Raw genomic sequence first — 24,821 nt, forward strand, 5'->3', positions numbered from 1 at the left:
CTCTCTGTCTCTCCTTCTTTCTCTCTTTCTCTCATTCTGTCTGTCTTTCTGTCTTTCTCTCTCTCTCCTTCTTTCTCTCTTTCTCTCATTCTGTCTGTCTTTCTGTCTTTCTCTCTGTCTCTCCTTCTTTCTCTCTTTCTCTCATTCTGTCTGTCTTTCTGTCTTTCTCTCTCTCTCCTTCTTTCTCTCTTTCTCTCATTCTGTCTGTCTTTCTGTCTTTCTCTCTGTCTCTCCTTCTTTCTCTCTTTCTCTCATTCTGTCTGTCTTTCTGTCTTTCTCTCTCTCTCCTTCTTTCTCTCTTTCTCTCATTCTGTCTGTCTTTCTGTCTTTCTCTCTGTCTCTCCTTCTTTCTCTCTTTCTCTCATTCTGTCTGTCTTTCTTTCTCTCTGTCTCTCCTTCTTTCTCTCTTTCTCTCATTCTGTCTGTCTTTCTGTCTTTCTCTCTGTCTCTCCTTCTTTCTCTCTTTCTCTCATTCTGTCTGTCTTTCTGTCTTTCTCTCTTTCTCTCATTCTGTCTTTCTCTCTGTCTCTCCTTCTTTCTCTCTTTCTCTCATTCTGTCTGTCTTTCTCTCTGTCTCTCCTTCTTTCTCTCTTTCTCTCATTCTGTCTGTCTTTCTGTCTTTCTCTCTGTCTCTCCTTCTTTCTCTCTTTCTCTCATTCTGTCTGTCTTTCTGTCTTTCTCTCTGTCTCTCCTTCTTTCTCTCTTTCTCTCATTCTGTCTGTCTTTCTGTCTTTCTCTCTGTCTCTCCTTCTTTCTCTCTTTCTCTCATTCTGTCTGTCTTTCTGTCTTTCTCTCTGTCTCTCCTTCTTTCTCTCTTTCTCTCATTCTGTCTGTCTTTCTGTCTTTCTCTCTGTCTCTCCTTCTTTCTCTCTTTCTCTCATTCTGTCTCTCTTTCTGTCTTTCTCCCTGTCTCTCTTTCTTTCTCTCTGTCTCTCTGTCTTTCTCCCTGTCTCTCTTTCTTTCTCTCTGTCTCTCTTTCTTTCTCTCTTTCTCTCATTCTGTCTCTCATTCTGTCTCTCTTTCTTTCTCTCTTTCTCTCTCACTCTTTCTTTCTTTCTCTCTTTTTCTCTCTCTATTTCTAATCTTGGCTTTCCATTCTAGCTTTAGAATAAAAAAGCAGCAGTAGAAACATTCAGGCTACCGGGGAGTGCAAAAAACCCCAAAACGGTAATGATTTTAGGAAAACTATTTCCTCCATGGGAGCCTGAAATTTTCTACAGCTGCAGGTGACATAGAGCTTTTATTTCTTCTTCTAGATAGTTGATACTTAATACTCTATTTCTACAGCGCCCCCTGCCGTCTGCATGGGCGCACTGCAGGCACAGCGCCCCCTGCCGTCTGCATGGGCGCACTGCAGGCAGAGTGCCGCCTAATGACGTCACCTCGTCAACACGGCGCCCCGCCCCGGCCACGCCCCCAGCGCCCCTTGGAAAGACCCCAAGGCGTAGGCGTTTTGCCAGCTGCCTGATCAAAATGCCGACACCCACCTCGAGCCCTAGAAACGATTTCCCGCGACGCCGAACCCTGCAGGCGAACCGGAATGCCATCATCGCAATCGAAACGCCACAGAAAATCTCGTCGGGGCCGCGGCGGCGTCGGTGTTCTGTGCAGGCAGTCCGGATAGACACACCGGGGTCCTCCGGTTTCCCGCCCTTTTGGCCGCCATGTTGAGAAGGTCAAACAAACTCCCGCGACATTGGTGACGCGCCACTCCCAACATGGCGGCCGTGGGAGGACCCCCCTCGGCCGAGAGAGGCGGTTACTCAGATGCCGGTCAGAAAACCGCCGAAATACGCCCGCCCGCCGCGCCGCTGACCGCACAGCCCGACTCGAGTACACCTAAAACGCCACAAAAATTCCGCCGGCGCCGCGGCGGCGTCGGTGCTCCGTGCAGGCAGTCCGGATAGACACACCGGGGTCCTCCGGTTTCCCGCCCTTTGGGCCGCCATTTTTAGAAGGTCAAACAAACTCCGCCACGCGCCACGCCCAAGAGGGCTGCCTGGCGGCGGCGGGCTGCAGTACCGCGCTCTGCCCACAAGGCGGCAGCACTGCCGCCCACCCCAGCCGGAGGCGCCGCGCGCCTTGGGGCTGCGGGCAGCCAAGGCGGCAAAAAAGAACAGGGGCGATTCCCCCCCGCAAAAAACTCCTCTAAAAATAAATGCCAAAAACCTGCCTCTTACCAAACAAGAACCAAATAAGCCCCCTTTCTTTCAAGCCTTCTTGAAATAAATTTTATAGTTCTAGTTTTCCTAGTTCTATTCACACGCATATTTATACCGGACATTGATGTGTTACGTCGTTTATACAATCTATTATGCCTATTCCTATTATCTGTATTTATTCATATTTTGTGGTTTTATCAATATCATTATATATTGATTGCATATTTCTATACTTTGATTTAGATTTCTATCATACTTTTATTATTCCAAAAAAAATCCCATCTCTAACCAAACAAATACCAAAAAACCCTTCTTTTAAACTATATTGAAATCGTTTTATATTTATAGCTTGCATAATTATATTCACTTTTATAGTCACAGTTTATACCGATGCATTCTCTTCATAATTACATATCACATATATATTATTCCCATCATATAGATAAATTATTATTTTTATTATGTACCAAATCTACTGCTACAACTTTTTTCTAATATTTTCAATTTTTATATCCATCTTGATGTATTCATGAGATATTTTTACAAGTAGATTTCTACCTTTCTATCATTTGTATTTGTAGTTTTTATCATAAAAACCCTGCTTTTGCCAAGTAAAAAACAAAACCTTCCTTTCTTTTAAACTACTTTTAATAATATTGTTGTATTTACATTTACCATATCTATAATGTTTTAGATATTATATCATAGTGATGTACTAGATTTATGGCTATTTCCTATAATAGATCATAATAAGATATATACAGTATCACTTGTATTACGTGTTGTATGGATTTATGTCACTTTAGATTTACAATCCTTTAATAATTTTATATATATATATCTGCATAGATTCGCAACACATTTCTATATTTAAAATTTCCTTTGAGCTGTGTTTATATTTATCATCTCTATTGATATATCTATAAACATACACAACGCTCTATTAAAAAATACAATATCTTATTGGAATATATCATGACTTATGTTACCTGTTAAATTTTAAATATAGATCGAATAGATCAAAATAAAAGTTTATTCCCATTTCTGCACATCTACTTGTTTTGTTTAAAGATAGCTATCCTTAGAATTTTACATTTAAAATCCAATTCCTAAATACAAGGACAAAACAAACAGCATCGAATTCCCACCAATGTCTTCCAAAACCATCAAGATACCTCCACCAGCCAAACAACTGCCAGCGAAAAAAACACACAACACTCTTTTCACTGACAGTTCTCATCACATCAGAAAAATGGAACCAAACGAAAAGAAAACCCTGGAGAAACACACGCAGCAAATCACAAAAGCCTCTAAAAAAACCCAAACCAACTCGCTCAACTCCAATCAGTGCCACTGACCCTGAACGTCATTTTAAAAACTAACCAAAATTCTACATCTACACTAACTCAAAGAATAAGCAATACTCTGTCAAAAGAACTTTAGAAAGCGAACTAATGAACGAAATAGAAAAAAAAAAACCAAAAAATCTCAACCACTAAAACATAAGAAAATAACTACCCAAATTAAAAAAAAACAAAACAAAACAAAACAACAAAACAACAAAAACAAACAACTACTTAAAAAGACCCACCATATAAATACCCACGTTCCCAAAAATAAAACTGATCAACAACCACCAAATACGTCGAAGGACAACAAAAAACGAAAAGAAAAAAAAAAGAAAGGAAAAAACCAAAAGAAAATACATTTGTAAAACAAAAGTCCCCCAAACCAAATCAACTTTAATTTACAACAAAAAAATTATTCCCAGCTGAAGAATAAACGCATAGAGCCTCATTCGATCAAAATAAAAATACCACCCAGAAATAAACACAAAGCCTAAAGAGAAACGTAACCATTAACAATATCTCCCAAATGATCCCGTAACAATACAACATACACTACAATCAAACAAACCAAATCAATAAAAGCCCTGGAAGACGATAAACACGAACGCAATTAGAGAGATTTTAAAAACCCCGCTGCTATTAACGACACGACGCCACCTCGAACCCACCGAAACAAACGCTACACGCCCACGCTAATAAAAGCCACCGCGACAGAATTAAAATCCGAGCCGCTGCTTCGCGCAACGACCCGTAGAAACCATTGCACGCCTTTAAAAACAGAATAGCCCGGCAAAAAAAAATATCCGACTACAGAACTCGATTCAAACCAAACCTTTATCGTCACCACCTGAACCGAGAACCGTACCGGTCAGGAAGAACGCCAGAGCCCTTAGCGCACACCCACTGCGACCCACACAAAACCGTGCGATCGATCCCTACAGAGCACCTCCGAACCACGACACCCAAGAACTTGCGGCAGCCGAACCCCGCGCTGCCGGCCCCGGACGGAGCGCGGCTCCCGGCGGCAAAGCGGCTCCTCCGGCGCGCAGGGGCGGCGCCGCCCCGGAGACCCCCCCGCCCCCGCCCGCTCCCCCTGCCCGGGGGACCCCGGCGGCGCCCGAGCCCCGCGCCCGGAGCGGACAGAGCGGCGGGCACCGGCCGGGCCGGCGCAGCAGCGCCCGCGCTGCCTCTGCCGCCCTCGGCCGGCCCGGCGCCAGCCGCCCTCGGCTCCGCACGGCGGCTCGCACCGGCAGAGCGGCTCGGCCGCTGCCGCGCCAAATTCCCCGTGCGCCTCGGCAACCGCCCGGGCCGGGCCGGCAGCGCTCCCGAGCGGCAACGCTCCGGGCCGGGCCGCGGCCACAAGAAGCGCCCTCAAATGCAGCGGCACAGCCCCGACTGCAGCCCTGCAAACGCTGCCAGAGCTGCGGCTTCCCGCAACTGAACCCCGAAACTGACGCCGCGGGCGGCGCTCACCTCGCTTCAACAAGGGCAAAGAAATGGGTTCTCCCCTTCAAGTTCATCCCCTGGGAGAGCAGAAAAGAAGGGGCTTTCCTCCAATGAAATCCTTCAAGCCGTGTGGAAAGGGGGATTTGGACCTCAATTCAAACCCTTGCAAAGGAGGGACACCAGCGCTGTCCCCTCCATTTAAACCTTAGGATGATGAAAATGGGCTGGCTGCCTTCAAATCAAACCCCTCAGATGACAACAATACTTTGCCCATTCCCGTTCAAATGGAACGCAGGGATTCCCTGTCACCCCTGGGATACCCCTAACAGCCGGGAAAAGGCAGGTTTTCCTTCAATCAACACCCTTCGAACCGCAGGTGAAGGCGGATCCCTCCCAGTTCGAACACAGACAATATTAGGAGAGTAGCTGCTTGCCTCTCCTTCTTTTGTCTTCACAAGCTCCGTTTTTGGTCCTGGGGAACCGGGGAGGGGGGACTGCCAAGATCAAATCGAAAAGGGAAAGGACCAAAGTCCCCGCTCCAAATCCACACGCGCTCACCCGTTCGGCTGCTGCTTCCCGGCACAAAGATTCGTCCCTCGGCACCTCCTTGAAGCGATGCTCCGCGTCTCCAAGCGCGCATCCAGCTGTTCGCCCAGATGCTGCGAGAAGCTCTCGCAGTCCTTCCATGAGACAGCCCCGGGAGCCCCCCATGAACCCCTCTTCTCAGCAGCTCCATGCAAAAGGGAGCTGAGGCGAAGCCTCCCCCTAAAATTGCCTCCCCCCCCCCCCCCCCCCCCCCCCCCCCCCGGCAGGAGCCGGCCCCTCATCATCCTCACAGCTCACACCTGGGGCTGCTTCGAGCCCCTCATCATCCTCACAGCTCACACCTGGCGCTGATGCCACTCTCCAACAGCGCCTCTCCCCGTCCAGCACACAGCCCGCTTCTCACAGACACAGAGCCAACAGACATCTGCTCCGGGTGCTGGCTGTTCTTAGTCCGTCTGCTTCCACAATTCAGACACGGACGTGCGCTGATGGCACTGAGGGAAAGCATTCCAGTGCACAAAACTGTCATTCTGGTAGCACGCTTTGAGACGCCTTCAGAAAAAGCAGAATCAGCGCCACCTCCTAAGAGCCCTGCTGAGGAACCCCGCCCTCCTTGGGACACCCAATGCAGCAGTGGAAAAAGACAATAGAAATACAGCAGCCTTTCAAGAAAGCCTTCACACAGTAATAGTGGGACCCGGTCACATTTCTTCTTTCCTTGCTCTCTGGAATGACATCAATACGAAGTACAAAACCCACACGAAACCCAAGGCAGAGCTGGGATTTTACACGTCTTCCTTTTGGCTCTCGGGATGACAAGCGCCTCTTCCGGGACTGCGACACGATTTGGGCGCTGGCAGAGAACGGAGGCAAAAGGTGCCAGAGAGCCCCTTCTATCGCCTTCAGCCCCTGCAGCTGTTCTGAGGGTTCCAGGGCACAGCTCGGTCCGTTCCTAGATCAAAACCTCACGGCAATATCTTCAGAACTACTACCCATCTCCAGTCGGAAACTTCTACATTCCTGGAAACAAATGAGTGCGTAGAGAGGGTTTCTCCCCAGCTGAGTTTAGAGACCAATTCCTATTCTTTAGCAATACCTAGAAAACCGAACGCCTTGCCAGGTTTTAGCATCCTACACCCACTCACCCCTCCCTCCCTGTGCATTTGGTGGCAGCTTTGGGTCCCTCTGGGGGACGGCACCCAGCGTGACCCCCGCCCCTCGCCCGCCCCCCACCTGCTCCTGCACCGCAGTGGGGCTCCCTCTCCTGGGCACCTTGGGGTGCCCCCAACGGCATCAGAGCCCCGAGTCTTCACCCCCCCCCCCCCCCCTTTTCCTGACCCCCAAAGAAGGCTCAGAACGAATCCGACTGCCCTGGACAGCAGCGCAGCGCTTCCCCCAAGCCCTTCCCACACGTGCATGGCCCCAGCAAGGGATTCTGCTGCAACAAGAAAGCGGGGGCAGCCCCCAGAAGGCTTGAGGTTCCTGCCCAGCCTCGCTGTCACGGGCCGGGGGCAGCGAGAGAGGGAGCGGCACAGACGGCGGGGACGGCCCGGCACAGGGCGGGGGCCGCTCTCAGCGCGATGCCGGCAAAGCCGCAGCTCCGGCGCTGTCGGCCGGGCTGCTTGAGCGGCACGGGGGGATCCGCCGAGAGCCTCCGGCCCCGCGCGGGGACTCCTGCAAGGGCCCAGGGCCGCCGGGCTCCGGCCCTCGGGGCTTTATTCTCCGGCAGCCCGAGCCCCGCGGCTGCGGGGCAAAGAAGGAAAGGGGGCACGGGAAGAGAGGAGCGAGAGCAGGGCATGAGAAAGGGCGGCGAGGGAGCTCGGGCTGCGCAGGAAAGCGGGACGGGAAGGGAAAGCCCGGGACGAGGGTACAGGGAGGCTGGGCAGAGGAAGGAGAGAGGGGGAACAGAAGGGAGTAGCGGGCTAGGGACAGGACAGGAAGGAGCCGGGTTTGTGGGGGGAGAGGGAATGGGGGAAAGGGAGCGAGAGAAGGCGAATACGGGGAGAAGGAAGGAGGGCTAGAGAGAGGGACAGGCGGGGAAGCCCCCCAGAGCCCCGGCTGCACCCCGAGCCCGGCCCGGCGCCTCGCCCTGCCCGGGATGCTGCGCTCGGCGGAGCTCGGCTCGCTCCGGAGACGCTCGGCTCGAGTCGGCTCTTGTCGCCTCAACTCGGCTCTTGGCGCCTGCATTCGCCTCTTCGGCAGAGCTCGCCTCGCTTCGGCCCAACTCCCAGCCGCTCTGTGCCTTCGGCGCGCCTCGGCTCCGCTCGCCCCGGTTCGCTCGAGGCCGTCAGGGTCGGCCGCTCTCGCCTTGCTTCGGCCGAGCTCGTGCGATTCCCCCGAAGGCGGCGTCGTTCGGTTGTGTTTTTAGAAATATCTTTCTCTATCGATTGTATCTTTCTATAGTTAGATTTATATTTCTAGAATACTTCTATTAATCCAAATAAAAACCCCATCTCTAACCAAAAAAATACACGAAAACACCTTCTTTTAAACGGTATCGAAATATTTTTATACTTTGTATAGTTATACTCACATTTATATATATGGTTTCTTTTGATGCAATCTATTAATAATTATCTATAATATCTATAAAATTCTAGACATGTATTTAAAGTATTATTTATATTATGTATCGTATCTACTGCTGCAACTGATTTTTTCTTCTAGTTTTAAACTTTATCTGTACGTATTTATGATATATTTCTAGACTTAGATTTCTACCTTCATATTCTTTGTATTTATCATTTTTATCATCAAAACCCTGCCTACTGACAAGTAAAAAAAAACGCTTTCTTTAACGATTTAAAAAATATTTTTATATTTATAATTTTCCTATTTCTATTTATCATTTGCTCTCTAGTACGTGATAACATACCTGCTCCTGCACCGCAGTGGGGCTCCCTCTCCTGGGCACCTCGGGGTGCCCCCAACGGCATCAGAGCCCCGAGTCTTCACCCCCCCTTTTCCTCTAGTTAGAAACTACACTGGAACTTTTTTCTGGAAACAAAGACACGACCTAAATCCTCTCCCCATGTCCTAGACAGATAGATGTTCAGTTCTTAGTTGACTGGGCAGCAGTTTCTTCAATAGAACGAGAAACAATATGGAAACGTTTTAGCTACAAGCAAATAGGCAAATCTGAACAAGGTCCTGGTGGCCAGCCGCTGCAGTTATTTTGAAGCCATTTTTTAAACAATCAAGTACTGATCCCACAAAAAATAAAGCAAAAAGCTGACTACTGGCTAAGAAAGAAGGAAAAATTAACTTTTGACGACAACAACAACATTCCAAGGACACAGGCTTTTTTCCAATCTCATACCTTATTACTACCTCTCTTGGGAATTCTCATCGTGGATCCCAAAAGGAATAAATCCCTCAGCGTGTCCTAAAGCACCAAGGAGCTACCTACAAGTGAAGGTGGCTACTTTCAGTGCAGACACAGCTGATGACACAGCAGTAGCGCAGTTCTATGCTGCCCAGGGATAATACTGTCTCCTCTTCTCCAGCAGCTGACTCTCTCCTGCCATGGTTTCTGTAAATGCATCAGAGCACGACCTTAAACACAAACAGGCAAGAAAACACCATCAGAAGTCTTGCATTGAGCACTACAAGAAGGGTTCCAAGCAGAGACCAACAGAATTTCAAGGAAGCAGTATGCAATTAAACCACCTCAGACTCGTTCAAGTATCCGGCAGGTAGATGGAACCAAAATGGAACCATTCAGAAACGACAAAGAAAACCTCCCCAAGTATTTATACAGGAGTCCTTAACGTCAGAAATGGGATGACAGGTTATGTTCAGATAAGATGAATGTTTATTTGGATGTAGAAATAAACTTCTCTCATGGTCCTTTGCCAAAAAATAGAACCTACAAGTGAACACCTACACCTGCCTAAAAAGACCTAACGAGCCCCTGGCAGCCACCGGCATCAAAGCACAGGGGATGTTTCTAATCCAGGCTAAGGAGAACAATATCACCTTTTGTTCTCTCCAGTTTGTTTCCTCTGCAGTCCTATTTGCTTCTTATGATTTTTACACTCTCTGTATCTTCTCGGGCAGCGCTGAGTCTGACGACCGGGATACGAGACTCCTTCCCTGCCCTACGGAGAGAACCAGGAAAAAAAGTTAAAAAAAGAACAGGGCAGTTTGAAGTTAATACTTCCGACGAGAAGCAGCACCTGACAAACAGAGTGAACAAAGCGTGACACCTCCCTGGGGACAGAAGACTTACAAACTCTCCGGGATTTACAATCCTAGTAACCAAGCCCTTCAGCACAGCAGCCAAGTGTCCCATTAGGTGGTGCTGCACCAAAGAATGATCCGAGAGGTTCCAAAGAGTGAAACGCACGTTATTTTCCAAAGACGTAAAATTGTGCAAAATAACAAAACTACAATAGATCTAAACTACAGGGCAAGAGTACAAGTGTTAACTTGAGGAGCTGGAACCATCCAGATGAGCAACTGCTACCTGGATCCTCAACAGAGTTTGAGGAACCCTCCAGGCAACAAAAACAGCATCTTTAGCCCCCTCCTATTAAAGATTCTACAAGGATGATGGTTTTATTTGTGTTTAGAAGTTTGGATTTGAAATGGCCAGTTCAATGGAGAAAGAGACAGTTTAGGTAGTATTACATGATGATGATGATGATGATGATTATTATTATTATTATTATTATTAGCTACTGGAAGAAACAAACCAGTAGTATCTATACTTAATTACTTCTATTTCCAGGAAATCATAAAGAAAAAGAACCAAACAAAAAAAAGTCACTTCCTACCTTTTGTATCTCAGGATGAAAAATGTCTCTTGGGCGCTTCTCCAGTTTCTCAAGACTCCTGGCACTGAAATGCAAATGAACGAGTGCTTTAGAGGAGGGCAAGTGCACATTCCAACCCCGAACCACCAACCGATTGCAGTTACAGCGCTTACAAAATGAATCGTTCCCAGAGCCTCTGGGAAATGGAACGGTTGGTGCAACTGCCATTTCTTCCGCAAAATACTAACTTCCAACACTTCCTAAACTTAGTTTGCATTTTAAAAACAGAAATTAGGGAGACTCAGGGTGGAGATCAGGTTGAAATTGATTTCCTTCTAAAGCACAGGGCTCTGTTCCATCACCCTTCACTTTGGCTCCACACAGAATCACGGGGAGCATTTTAGGAGGGCCCAAGAACCAATTCTATTTCTCTCTTTTTTCTAGTTCTCTCTCTTCCTAAATCATTCAAGGCAAGTCAAATGAAAAAGGACAAGTTCAGCATCAAATTCACACTTTTTCCCTTTGTCTGCTCAAGAACAGGCTTTTAAACCACTTCTTGCTGCCTTCAACGATTAAGACTTGCAAAACAGTTTCGCAAGTTTGATAGGTTTATCATAAAAACCACAGAACGCAAGCTCTGAATTACAGGAAAAGGTACACAGGCAAATATCTCAGCTGATGGTGGCTTATTTGTAAACACATACCTTAACGGAGATTGCACTGAGAATGTTTCAGTGGGACTCTAAGGGAAAAGTATTTTCTGAGTACCCTGTAAACAAGAAAAGCTAGGATATATTACAGGACATACCCACTTGTTCTGCATATTCAAATAGGATTATCAATAAAAACATTTAAGAAGGAAGAAAACCAAGGTAATTTTACTCAGCTATATTTGCTGCCGATTTAGAGAAAAAAAAAAAAAAAAAAAAGTCACGGGTGCTGCAAAGAAAAAAAAAAAAGTGAACCAGAAACGCCTACAGTAGAACTTTAAAACAATTGCTTGGATAAAAGCAGCTCATGGAACATGAAGTAGAAAAAAAGCGAAACCAGTATCAGACCTGCCTATTTTCTTACCATTGCACAAGAAAAATCCGACAAGCGGTATAAAGTCACTGCCTAAAACCGATCCTAGGATGTAACCAAGAACAATTGAGGCATTTGCTAATCTAAACGGAAACCTCTTCCGGACCCTAGTGTCAAATCACACGTTTTGTCTTGCAGCAGCTCGAGGCTGGAGAGCATTTCTCCTGGGGGTCGGGAGGGTAGGGGCACAAGGGGCTGAGTTTGCGGATCGCACCTGTGCCAGCAGAAGGATCCAGCCCGCGCGCTCCTTGCGCTCGCCATTCTCCGGGCCATCGCTGTGTTTTACTGCTCAGCGATGCCGCTCCATCTGTTTGCGTGGAAGAAAGAGCCACGAGCACTGAGGCACTCAGCAGCCGTGTCATTCCAGCCGCTCGTCCGCCCCCGCCCGCAGCAGCGGCAGCAGCCCGAGGGACACGGCTGCAGCTCGGCGGCTCCCGCGCCTCCGCCAGCCGCCGCACAGTGACCGCGGCAGCGCCCGGCGCCGCTCGCCCGGGGCGGCTCCTGCAGCTCCCGGCCCGCGGCAGCAAAGCACCGCCTGGCGCTCCGCCATCGGCGGGCGGCAGCGCGCCCCGCCCGAGCTGAGCCCCCGCCACCGGGACCGCTGAGCGAGGCCGAGGCACCGGGCGGACGCCCCTTCCGCGCCGCTCGGCTCCGTGCGGGCGGCCGGCCGGAGGCTTCGCCCCTCCAGCGTCGCTGCCGCGGCTCCGTCCCGCGCGGGAGAGGCGCCGGGAGCTCCCCGCGCCCAGCCCGCTCCCCCGGCGCGCGGCCGCCTCGGCCCGCCAGCCATTCATATGGCGCGTCGGCCGTTGCGTCAGACGCCGCGCTTTACGGCCGCAGGGCCTGCCGGGAGTTGTAGTCTCGGACTGACAGCCACCGCTCCGTTTTCCGCCACCGGGAGCTGCGGTCCCGCCGGGGGATCAAACGGCTCCTTCGCTCCTGGGCGCGGAAGCACCTTAGGCAGCACCGCCCCTCCCGAATGTCCTTTCTTTTCCACTCCAACTCTTTTTTCTTTTTTTCACTCTGTTTTTCACCCCCTTTTCCACTTTCGCTCTTTCTTTTTCACTCTCACCCTTTTCCTTTTTCATTTTTTTTCTTCCTTTCTCTTCCTTCTTTTTTTTTTCTTCCTTTCCTTTTTCCTTTTCTTTCTTTCTCTCTTTCTCTCTTTCTCTCTCTCTTTCTCTCTTTCTCTCTTTCTCTCTTTCTTTCTTTCTTTCTTTCTCTTTCTGTCTCCCTTTCTCTATTTCTTTCTCTCTCTCTCTTTCTCTCTCTTTCTTTCTGTCTCTCTATTTCTTTCTTTCTTTCTCTCGCTCTCTTTCTGTCTCCTTCTTTCTTTCTGTCTCTCTCTATTTCTTTCTCTCTCTTTCTCTCGCTCTCTTTCTGTCTCTATTTCTTTCTCTCTCTTTCTTTCGCTCTCTTTCTTTCTCTTTCTGTCTGTCTTTCTCTCTTTCTCTCGCTCTCTTCCTGTTTCTCTCTTTCTTTCTGTCTGTCTTTCTCTATTTCTTTCTCTCTCTCTTTCTTTCTTTCTCTCGCTCTCTTCCTGTCCCTCTCTTTCCTTCTTTCTGTCTGTCTTTCTCTATTTCTTTCTCTCTCTCTTTATTTCTTTCTCTCGCTCTCTTTCTGTCTCTTTCTTTCTGTCTCTATTTCTTTCTCTCTCTCTTTATTTCTTTCTCTCGCTCTCTTTCTGTCTCTCTCTTTCTGTCTCTATTTCTTTCTCTCTCTCTTTCTTTCTCTTTCTCTCTTTCTGTCTCTATTTCTTTCTCTCTCTCTCTCTCTCTCTTTCTTTCTTTCTTTCTTTCTCTCTTTCTCTCTTTATTTCTTTCTCTCTTTCTTTCCCTGTATTTCTAATCTTGGATTTCCATTCTAGCTTTAGAATAAAAAAGCAGCAGTAGAAACGTTCAGGCTACCGGGGAGTGCAAAAAACCCCAAAACTGTAATGATTTATGGAAAACTATTTCCTCCATGGGAGCTGAAATTTTCTACAGCTGCAGGTGACATAGAGCTTTTATTTCTTCTCCTAGATAGTTTGTACTTAATACTCTATTTATACAGCGCCCCCTGCCGTCTGCTTTGGCGCACTGCAGGCACAGCGCTCCCTGCCGTCCGCATCGGCGCACTGCAGGCGCAGCGCCCCCTGCCTTCTGCATGGGCGCACTGCAGGCACAGCGCCCCCTGCCGTCTGCATGGGCGCACTGCAGGCACAGCGCCCCCTGCCGTCTGCGCCGGCGAACTGCAGGCACAGCGCCCCCTGCCGTCTGCGCCGGCGCACTGCAGGCAGAGTGCCGCCTAATGACGTCAGCCCGTCGACACGGCGCCCTGTCCCGGACACGCCCACTCGGGAGGCCGTCGCGATCTTGTGCGGCATTCCGTGACGGCCACGGCGCTGCCAGCCTATATGGCACAATTTTACAGCAGTCGCGCTTTACGGCACCTTTTACGACAGTCGCGCTTTACGGCCCCCTTTGCGACAGTCGCGCTTTACGGCACCTTTTACGACATTCGTGCTTTACGGCGCCTTTTACGACAGTCGAGCTTTACGGCAGTTTTACGACAGTCGCGCTTTACGGCACTACCCTTTATGGAACTTTTATGGTACTTTACAGCACTTTACGGTTTTTATTTTGTTTTTAATTTATTTTAAATTTATTTTAATTTTTTAATTTTATTTTTTACTTAATGTTTATTTTAAATTTTTCTATTTTTAAAGCTTTTTATTTTATTTTAAAAATTTTATTTATTTTTTATTTTTAATTTTTCTATTTTTAAAGCGTTTATTTTATTTTTTAATTTTATTTTTTATTAAATTTTTATTTTTAATTTTTCTATTTTAAAAGATTTTATTTAATTTTTTAAATTTAATTTTTTATTATTTATTTTTCTATTTTTAAAGGTTTTTAGTTTTTTTTATTTAGTGCTGCCCAGACCAACTCAAGCTGGTGATTGTGGTGGTGTTTGAGGGTCTTGCATTACGGCACTACCTTTTATGGAACGATTACAGCACTTTTCAGCACTTTACAGTTTTTATTTTGTTTTTCATTTATTTTAAATTAATTTTGTTTTTTTTAATTTTACTTAATTTTTATTTTTAATTTATATATTTTTAAAGCATTTTTATTTTTTTAATTTTATTTTTTATTTACTTATTATTTTTAATTTTTCTATTTTTAAAGCTTTTTTTAAATTTTATTTTTTATTTAATTTCTATTTTTACTTTTTCTATTTTTAAAGCTTTTATTTTATTTTTTTAATTTTATTTTTTATTTTTAATTTTTCTATTTTTACAGCTTTTATTTTATTTTTCTATTTTTTATTTACTTAGTTTTAATTTTTCTATTTCTAAAGCTTTTTATTTTAATTTTTTAATCTTATTTTTTATTTTAGTTTTAATTTTTCTATTTTTAAAACATTTCTTTTTTATTTTTATTTTTTATTTAATTTTTATTTTTAATTTTTGTATTTTTAGAGCTTTAAATTTATTTTTTAATTTTATTTCTTATTTTTCTATTTTTATAGCTTTTATTTTATTATTCTAATTTTATTTTTTATTTATTTTTTATTTTTAATTTTTCTATTTTTAAAGCGTTTATTTTATTTTTTAATTTTATTTTTTATTAAATTTTTTTTTTTAATTTTTCTATTTTAAAAGATTTTATTTAATTTTTTAAATTTAATTTTTTATTTTTTATTTTTCTATTTTTAAAGGTTTTTAGTTTTTTTTATTTAGTGCTGCCCAGACCAACTCAAGCTGGTGATTGTGGTGGTGTTTGAGGGTCTTGCATTACGGCACTACCTTTTATGGAACGATTACAGCACTTTACAGCACTTTACAGTTTTTATTTTGTTTTTCATTTATTTTAAATTAATTTTGGTTTTTTTAAATTTTATTTAATTTTTATTTTTAATTTTTTTATTTTTAAAGCATTTTATTACATTTTATTTGGTGCTGCCCAAACCTGCTGTAGTGCATTTTTATACTTTGTAATACTTTGAAGTAATTTTGTTTTGTATCCCCATATTTTTCCCAAATGGTTTAACCCAAACTGTACCCCCCTCCCTTTACCTGTGTTATCCCTCTCCCGGGATGAGATCATCCCCAAACCCCCTCCCTGCCTCTCTGTCAATCACTCAGCCTCCCATCCCTCCATGCAGAAGTTTCAGTCCAAGTCGTCAAGTGATCAGCCAGAGGCTAGGGGTCAGCCCCCCAGGCCTTGCCCCATACGCTGTCCTATATGTCTGGATCCCCCAGCATCCATCCCTTAGGGTCACTTAATGGTTGGTAGGATGTTATCTACTTTTGGTTTCCACCTCCCTTTAAAGGGGACCTTGACACATCTCCCGGGGCTCTCGGCAGGAGGCCCCTGAGGTGCAGGAGCTCCTTTGGGACTCCTAATAAAACCTTGCATTAACCCCTGCTAAGAGTCGGCCCTTTATCATCTACCGCTGTCTCTGGTGTCTCTTGTGCTGCACAGGGGCCCAGCCCAGGTGCCCTCAGCACCCTCGGGGCACACACAGAGAGTGTCTCCCCCCAGCCCAGGTGCCCTCAGTACCCTCGGGGCACAGAGAGTGTCTCACCCCAGCCCAGGTGCCCTCAGCACCCTCAGGGCAAAGAGAGTGTCTCCCTGCCAGCCCAGGTGCCCTCAGCACCCTCGGGGCACAGAGAGTGTCTCCCCCCGCCCAGGTGCCCTCAGTACCCTCGGGCTCGGGGCACACACAGAGAGTGTCTCCCCCCAGCCCAGGTGCCCTCAGTACCCTCGGGGCACACACAGAGAGTGTCTCCCTGCCAGCCCAGGTGCCCTCAGCACCCTCGGGGCACAGAGAGTGTCTCCCCCAGCCCAGGTGCCCTCAGTACCCTCGGGGCACACACAGAGAGTGTCTCCCCCCAGCCCAGGTGCCCTCAGCACCCTCGGGGCACAGAGAGTGTCTCCCCGCTCTCGGCCGTGTCAGGGCTGCCCCCCCGGTGTCTGCCGACTCGGGACCAGCCGAGGGTTACTGAGAGGCTCGCACAAACCCGCTCGGCCGCTGATTGTGGTGATGAGGGTCCCCAAGACGAGGGAAGAGACGAGAATCTTGACTCCACCTTTCAGAAGGCTGAAATATTATTTTATGATCTCTATTATATTAAAAGAAAATGAGATAGTAGAACTATACTAAAAGAGCAAGGAGACATCAGAGAGCTGGAAAGGAATGAATAATAAAAACCTGGGACTGCTCACAGCCCCGACGCAGCTGGACCATGATTGGTCATCAAGTAGAAACAATGCACAGGAGACTAATCTAAGATGCCCCTGTTGCTAAACCATCTCCAGGCCACACTCCACAGCCAGCAGATTGTTACTGGTTCCATTTCTGTTCTGAGGCTTCTCAGGAGAAAAATCCCAGCGAAAGGATTTTCATCAAACACGTCAGTGCCAGGTGATGGCACAGGCAGCATCGGCCGGCCGAGGTCACTGTGTCATCCCTGCCAGCCCAGGTGTCACAGCAAGGAGGAGAGAGTTCACCCTGTGCTCACCCTGCAATACAGCGCAATACAACACAACACACATATTAACACAAGATGATAACCTTTTTCTATTTTCATTACATGTGGATTTATTGTTATAGGAAACCCAAACCAACAAAAGCACACAAAAAACAACACTCATCTACCATTAACACCCCCTTCAAATGACACACGAAGTCACCATCCCTCTCATCACAACTGCTAAATTACACCCCAGCAATCATTGGTCCTTGGGAACGTGGTTCCCGGGAGCCTCAAAAAAATCCTCCTGCTTGACAAAAAAACCCCGGTCCCTGGATGGTCCGCACCCAAACTTTGGTGATGAACGTCGCCTCACAGACTGACCGGGACCGAGGAAAAAAAAAAAAAACCAGCCGGGGGGGGGGGGGGGGGAACCCAGCTGGGGATTTTTTATTCTAAATTTAAAAATGAGTTGAAAAACTTGAAAAGCAAAAGTCACACACACAAGGTTAAATCCAGTCAGCATGCGCTGACACATGCAGAGACGAGCAGACGCAGACAGACACAGACACGTGCTCTCACACACGCTCACACGCTCTTCCCACTTACACGCTCGCTGCGGCCCTTACTCGAGACACTGAAGAACGGGCTGCGACACATCTTCTGGCTGCGCTCCTTGACGTCAAATGGTAGATTCTGGGGAAATCGGCAGCCTCAGGGACCTGTGAGACGACAGGAAGCGGTCAACGAGTGGCTATCTGACAGCTAGGACTTGTCTCCACTCTGGACCAATAAGTTTTCTACCCAAAATCCCATAAAAGACAGATGAACAGTAAAGTTTTTATAACTCTTCTACCTAACTGTGACTATGTGCCCTGGCAGGGCAGCTCCAACCATAAGTGGTACAATATAAGTACACACAACAATGTAAGTCGATGCATACAGTGCAAGTGTACATAGAGTGTAGGTACATACAGTATAAGCCAGCACAGGTACACACAATATAAAAGCCAGGACTTGAGATAACTCGCTGGAAGATGAATTCTTGAGTCCTATACCCTTGAGAAGATGGAACCTATAGAAGTACTGCAGTCACATGAGGAGGGTGTAAGACACTCCCTCTAGCAGTCCAAGAGAATGGCATGGAAAAAAGGCACTACCAAAGCTGGTAGTGAGAAGGAAGATGGATGAGAACATCTTGTCCGTTTGAGACATTCCTGTCTCAAAGAGTAAAAATGTAAAGATGCCAGAATAAGGGATATCCAGAAAGGAACGTGAGTAGAATACGGCCTATATGGCACAGAATAGTGCCGATAAAGCATCGAGACGTAACAAAGGCCTATGACATGGAAGACAACGGACACAGACACGGACAACATAACATAGACATGGGTGACATAACACAGAGACAAGTGGCAACTGCCTGGCACTGTCCCCGTAGGGACCCGAGATTCCTAGTGCAAGATGAGCCAGAGGCTGATGATGCCAAAGGAAAGGAAGCCCTATGACGAGAGCACGTGATGATGAAACGGAACTCGTTAAAACAAGTTAGTGCCAAAGCAGTTAAGAGGATGCTCGAGAGGCTCAGTGAGCCTAGAGAAGGAAGCCGACTGCTGGGTGACCGTGGCGATAGCTCCGGACCTGAAGGCGAGCTCCTCGGGGGAAAGATCCGTGACGACATTGAGTCGAGGAAGGCGGACGACAAAAAGTACGCGAAAATGTGGAGATGGGTCGGAACTGCCCTGCCCGGCAAAGGCTCTGGCGAGGCTGAGGGGAAACCCTCTCCCTTTACTTCCAGAGAGCCTGTCCCACTACAGACCTCTCCACCAAGCTGACATCAAATTGCCCTCTGCGACAGTAAAGGTTTTTACCCTTCTCCCAACCACTGGCCCCGACACTTAGCTTTTGGAAAAGGAGCAGACAAAATCCATCCTCGGTCGGACGTGGATGATGAAACGTGCTCCGTGTGTGCCTCGGTGCTGTCCTTCCCAACCTTTGGCTACGAGCCTCCTCAGGGTACCTAAGACAAAACAGAAAACCTGACTATTGCCCTCAAAAGCAGTAATCCCCAGGGCTCCTCCACACCCCTGCCCCAGCTCACCTCAAATCTTGATTTGACTCCAGAGGGTGCCCCGAAGATACCTGCGAAAAGAAAAGGGACACGCTTAGCATGCTGCTGTGTAACGCTCACCTAGGAGTCAGCCTGCCTAAACTCCGACTCACCTGCCCTCCTCTGTTCCTTGGCATGCCTAGGGCAGTGACAGCACCTGCAAAGAAACAAAGCAGAAAAGCATGCTGAGACACTGTGAAAACACAACCTCCCAAATCTGACAAGGATGCCACAACAATACCTTAAGCTGCACACACCTGGAATGGGCATGCTCGGCCAGGATAGATGGCAAGCGGACCACCTAAAATAGAAAAAAAAAAGTGGAGATGCTTAGAGCTGCACCAGAAACTGAGACATCAGCAAAAACAACTGCTTCTGTACACTACTCAATGCTCACCTCACTCACTCGGCCTTGACTGCTGCTCTCTGCTTTGACTTCCTAAAAAGTGAGACAAAGAAGACTGCTCTAACAGCCATCATTTATGCTCCCTCTGCAGAGACAAACAGTGACTGACCTGCTCGGGGGAATCCCCTCACCCGAGATGGGGGGCTCTGCCCTGGATTTTATCCTTCTGCACCTGAAAGAAAGGACAAAAATCAAAGAGCTGCAGGATAACTTAAGAGCTCCAGACATCTTGTGCCCATCTACAAATCCCACCTAGAGTCCAACTACACCCCACATTACAAACATCGAGTCCCCGGGACTTCGCCTATTACACCAGGCTATGCAGCAGGGCAGAGCAGCTCCAGCACAAATGTGTGTGCAGATACCTGTGACACAGGACAGGACAAACAACGGGGACACAACAGGAACAGAAATCTCTGGGTAAGGAAAATGACAGCGAGCACCGAGAGGACGCAAAATTAGAAGACCAAGGTGAAACTGATGGCGGGCTGATGAAGTTCAGAGAACCCTGGAGGAACAAGATGCTAACTGAATGATTTATTCCAAGAACTGCAAAGATGGATGCCCGAGAATCCTACGGCCAGAAGCCTCTACCTGTCCCCACATTCTTACAAGTCCTAATCTGCCATAATGGATCCTGGCAGGGCATAGCTGTCCGTACAGCTCAGAACAAGACCTGAAAAGACATCTGACCGGATGCTTCGAAAAAGAGTTGCTATTCTGATACCTGTCTGAGCTACCAAGTTAAAAGTTCCATGGCATCGGTGCCAGGGCAAGGAACGCTGAGAGTACAGATGCTAAGACTGGTGCCAAGGTTTCTGACAGGCCCCTCAAAGGGCTATGATAAAAGACATGAGATATCCAACAACACATAATACACAAAAGACAAGTGACACAATACACACCGGGACTGCTCTGCCCCGCTCACCTCAGCACTGGGATCAAAAGTCAGGCTTTGCTTTTATGGGGCCAAAGGGGCCGCTTCAGGGACACTCCTCACCTCCAAACCTACTCACCTCCAAAGCGGACTCAAACCCCCCGCTCCCAGTAATTCCCAAACCAGCACCCTGCTTTCATCCCCCCTGGGGGTCGTGGCCCTCTACTTCTCTCTCAGACATCCGGGGATGCCGGTCTCAGGTGCGAAGAAAGGAAACCTCGTCAGCTGGGAAGCTCCTGCTGGCACCGGGCTGGTGTCTCTTAGACAGCTGTATTAAAGAAAACCAAACATCAGTGCCCAATCTTGGCAGCCCATCGGCCAAAACCCCACAAGTCTGCTACTCACCCTTCTCCTAAGAACGCTCAGCTGCTCGGGCCGCATGCTTCGGGCACGCTCGGAGACCGAGGCCGTCGTCACAGGGGATGCCTGGGTTAAGAGGAGATGAAGTGATTTGGCATGGCTGAAACCTGAGGGGACCATCACTCCTCCTCCCTACTTCCCCGACTCACCCCAACTCCTTGGCAGGTGCCCAAGGCCACCTGGATGGCACCTTTAAATAGAAAAGTTCTGGGCTTCATCACCAGGTCCTGTAACGCATCCACAGGGCTCACACGTGCAGGGAACCCGGTGCATCGGCCGGCTGGTGACGGGGGCTCGGCAGGCTCCGAGTGGATTGCCTAAACCCCAAAAAAAGAGAATGGAAACTTAGAGCTGCACCAGACACTGAGAGTTGAGCAATAACAACTACTTCTCTCCACTGCTCACCTTGACTGCTGGTACCCAGATTTACTTCCTAAAAAGAAAGACAAAGAACAGAGCTGTAACAGAGTCACCACAAACACTTCTGCTGCAGAGATAAACGGTGCCTCACCTGGTTGGGGGAAACCACTCACCCAGGATGGGGCCCTCTGGCACACATTTAATCCATCTGAATCTGAAAAAAAAGTTAGGACAAGTTATCCTGCAACAGTCTGGCTCTTAAGAGCTCCAGATATCCTGTGTCCATCTACAAATCCCACCTAGAGTCCAACTACACCCCACATTACAAAGTCCAGGTCCCCGGGACTTCTCCTATTGCACCAGGCTATGCGGCAGGGCAGAGCAGCTCCGGCACAAATGTGTGTGCGCACACCCGTGACACAGGACAGACAGGACATGACAAACAACGGGGACACAACACGGACAGAAATCTCCTGGCAAGGAAAATGGCTGCGAGGACTGAGAGAATGCAAAAGGAGATGACTGAGGAGAGACCGAGGGTGAGCTGATGAGGCTCAGAGAAACCTGGAGGAAGAAGATGCTAACCGAATGATTTATTCCAAGAACTGCAAACATGGATGCCCGAGAATCCTACGGCCAGAAGCCTCTACCTGCCCTCACGTTCTTTCGAGTCCTAGTCCGCCATAATAGATCCTGGTGGGGCAGAGCTGTCAACACAGCTCAGAACAAGACCTGAAAAGACATCCGACCGGATGCTTCTAAAGAGACAAGAGAGTCTGATGCCTGTCTGAGATCCCGAGTCAAAAGTTCTATGGCATTGGTGCCAGGCCGAGGAATGCAGAGATCAGATACTAACAATGATGCCAGGGCTCCTGACAGGCCCCTCCAAGGCCTAAGATAAAAGACATGACATATCCAAACACACATAATACACAAAAGACAAGTGACACGATACACACCGGGACTGCTCTGCCCTGCGCACCTCAGCACTGTGATGAAAAGTCAGGCTTTCCTTTTATGGGGCCTAAGGGTGTCCGCTTCATGGACACCCCCATCTCCAAAGGAGACTCAAAAACCCCTCCCGGTGGGTCCCTACCCTGCACCCCGCTTTCATCCCCTCTGTGGGTTGTACGCCTCTACTTATCTCTCAGACATCTGGGGATGCAGGTCCGTGTCAGGTGCAAAAGAAGGCAGCCTCAACATCTGGGAAGTTCCTGCTGGCACTGTTGTTCAACAACTCCCTGTTGTTTCTTAGTCAGCTACATGAAAGAAATGCAAATATCAATGCATGATCGCTGCAGCACACTGGCCAAAACCCAACAATTCTGCCACTCACCGTTCTCCTAAGCATGCCCGGCTCCTGGGGCCACACCCTTCGGCCGCGCTCCGAGGCTGATGAAAACACAGGAACGGATGCTTAGAGTTGCACCGGAAAGTGAGACTGGAGCAATAACAACTGCTTCTGGACGCTACTCAATGCTCACCTTGCCCACCTCACCTTGACTGCTGATATCCAGCTTTACCTCCTAAAAAGAAAAAGAACAGAGCTGCAACAGAGTCACACTTTACACTCCCCCTGCAGAGACAAATGGTGACTGACCTGCTCGGGGGAACCTCCTCACCCGGGATGGGTGGATGGATTTTGCCCTGGATTTTATCCTTCTGCGTCTGAAAGAAAGTGAGGACAAAAGTCAAAGGCCTGCAGGATAACTTCACAGCTCCAAACATCTTCTGTCTATCTAGGAATATCATCTAGACTCTGCAAACACCCCACAAACTGCGAGTCCCTGGGACTTGTCCTCTTGCAGCAGGCTATGCGGCAGGGCAGGGCAGAGCAGCTCCGGCACAAACATGTGCAGACACCCGTGACACAGAACGTGACAAACAGGGGGACGATAAACACAACACATCATGCTTGTGGTGAGGGTCTCGAGGGGAAAAGGCAAAAGGGACCCCAAAGACTCACTAGGTAACACGGTACGCCGGACAACACGACGGGGACCGGAACTGTTCTGCGCTGCCTGCCTGAAAGCTGCCATCAAAATCAGAGCCTCTCCCTTCAGCTGTCCTAAGAGGCCCCTTGGAGGAGATTGCTTTTCACTCTGCTATTTTTAAAATCTGTCCCAAGAACTCCCAACCCGCTACTCTCCCATTGTCCCATCTCCAGGCCGTGGCCCCGACTTATCTTTTGGATGATCAGTGATGAGGATCCACGTTGCACCTGAAATGAGCCTGCCTCGGAGGGCCCCGTGATCGCCTGTTAGCCTCTCGGTCAGCTACAATAAAGAAAAACAAAACCAATGTATGAGTACAGAGTTATGTGGGCCAAATCCCAGCAAGTCAGCTACTTGCCCTCTCCTGAGTGTGCCTGAGTCCTTCAGGCTCCAGCTTCATCCTGATTCCAAGGCTGTGGCCGTTATTATGAGTGGCACCTGGGTTAGAGAAAGGCAAAGTTAAATGGCATTCCTGTGAGTGCAGTGGGTGACCTTGTGTGCTGTAAGACGTGTGAATGCCTCTGCTCGGCTTCTAAAAGGCCTGGGGTGGGGGGCTCAAATAAACACCCTTTCTCACCCTGCTGCCTTCAAAATCACCCCCCCAACAATAACTCCTAACGGGATACCTACTCAGCCTCCCTCTCCTAGTCACAATCCTCAACTCACCTGAAGCCTCAGTCTCAAACATCATCTTGGACACTGGGCAGATGCCTCTTGGGACACGATGAATCTGCTGAAAAAAGTATTGTAGCTGACACAACCTGCAGCCTCTGGAAGCTGCACTCCTCCTCCTAAAAAAAAAACAGAACAAAATCAGAAATTACAAATGCACTTTACCACCCCTAAACACAAAACCCAAAATTGTGAACTTAAATACTTGCTGTATTCCAGGCTGTTTTCTTCACAGTATCTTCAAAGCCTCTGTTGCTTTAGATGCCCAGAAACACCTGCTGAAAACAAGCTGAGGTAAGCTGAAAGAGCCTCTTACCTGAAATGAGAGGAGAGCTCTTATCCCAGCACATCCCAGAGGGGGAATGAAAGCCCTGGGCCAAGGCTGGGGTTAATATACCCCTGATGGTGCCCGCCTCTCGTTCCCATGGCACCCAGGAAAAGGGAGGGGGCGAATCCCACCGGGTATAACAACCCTCAGAGCGACTGCAGGTGTTTGGCGTTTCTAATTTGATTTCAAGGGGAGTAGAGGGCTTGTTATAGAAGAAAACTCTCCAGAAAAATATCAGTGCTTTTTTTTTTGCAACATCTATTTGGAGCAAAAGGGTACAAAACTGGTAAGAAATAAAAGTTTCTGTTTAGACAGCATAACTAGATAAATTAGGTGATTTGCTATTAACTTTCCTAAACATTCCTTAGTGGCTACTAAGTAGTATTTCACGTGTGACTAAGCTGGGTGGAGAAAATTGTCTAAGTCTCCTTGGGACCTCTAATTAGGCCTAACTACTTTATAAGTAAAAATAAGAAAAATAAAAGCTTCCCAGGCAGTGTAAGGGTTAAGTGCGTGCCCGGCTTACCCTGCTCTGAGATACTTGGTCCTATGGCACAGAAAGAAGAGCCCTGAAATGTAGTTTTAAACCCTTAAAATGCTGAAAAAAGCAGAGCTTCCTTCCAGTGAACCCCTTAAACAGAGGAAATGGGGCAGCTACCTCTACTGAAACTAATACAATGGCAAATAAATAGCTTCTGCCCTTTAATTTATTCTCCTTAAGTACTGGGAAAAGAGGGGTTTTCCTCTCCAGTGGAATCCAGAGGTTTTCCTCTCTCTTTAAATCTCTCCAGTGATGAAAAAAGAGGGATTTTTCCCTCAGTTCAAACTCTTAAGATGGAGGGTATAGCTGGGC

General features: G+C 47.7%; 3 long non-coding RNA genes across 3 annotated transcripts; all 3 read right to left on the reverse strand.

Annotated features, from left to right (window-relative positions):
- Positions 1-7,985: 7,985 nt before the first annotated feature.
- Positions 7,986-9,950, reverse strand: LOC118701009 (uncharacterized). The gene is made up of 2 exons (XR_004982398.2): positions 9,482-9,950; positions 7,986-9,058 (listed from the first exon to the last, which is right to left on the reverse strand). It is a non-coding gene; the product is annotated as an uncharacterized LOC118701009 (long non-coding RNA).
- A 321-nt stretch (positions 9,951-10,271) lies between these two features.
- LOC118701004 (uncharacterized) lies at positions 10,272-12,168 on the reverse strand. The gene is made up of 3 exons (XR_004982388.2): positions 11,558-12,168; positions 10,965-11,029; positions 10,272-10,345 (listed from the first exon to the last, which is right to left on the reverse strand). It is a non-coding gene; the product is annotated as an uncharacterized LOC118701004 (long non-coding RNA).
- Positions 12,169-16,418: 4,250 nt separating this feature from the next.
- LOC129047102 (uncharacterized) lies at positions 16,419-17,447 on the reverse strand. The gene is made up of 2 exons (XR_008509059.1): positions 17,411-17,447; positions 16,419-16,850 (listed from the first exon to the last, which is right to left on the reverse strand). It is a non-coding gene; the product is annotated as an uncharacterized LOC129047102 (long non-coding RNA).
- Between the last annotated feature and the right edge of the window lie 7,374 nt (positions 17,448-24,821).

This window comes from Molothrus ater, unplaced genomic scaffold, assembly GCF_012460135.2.
Source record: "Molothrus ater isolate BHLD 08-10-18 breed brown headed cowbird unplaced genomic scaffold, BPBGC_Mater_1.1 matUn_MA505, whole genome shotgun sequence".
NCBI classification, from domain to species: Eukaryota; Metazoa; Chordata; class Aves; order Passeriformes; family Icteridae; genus Molothrus; species Molothrus ater.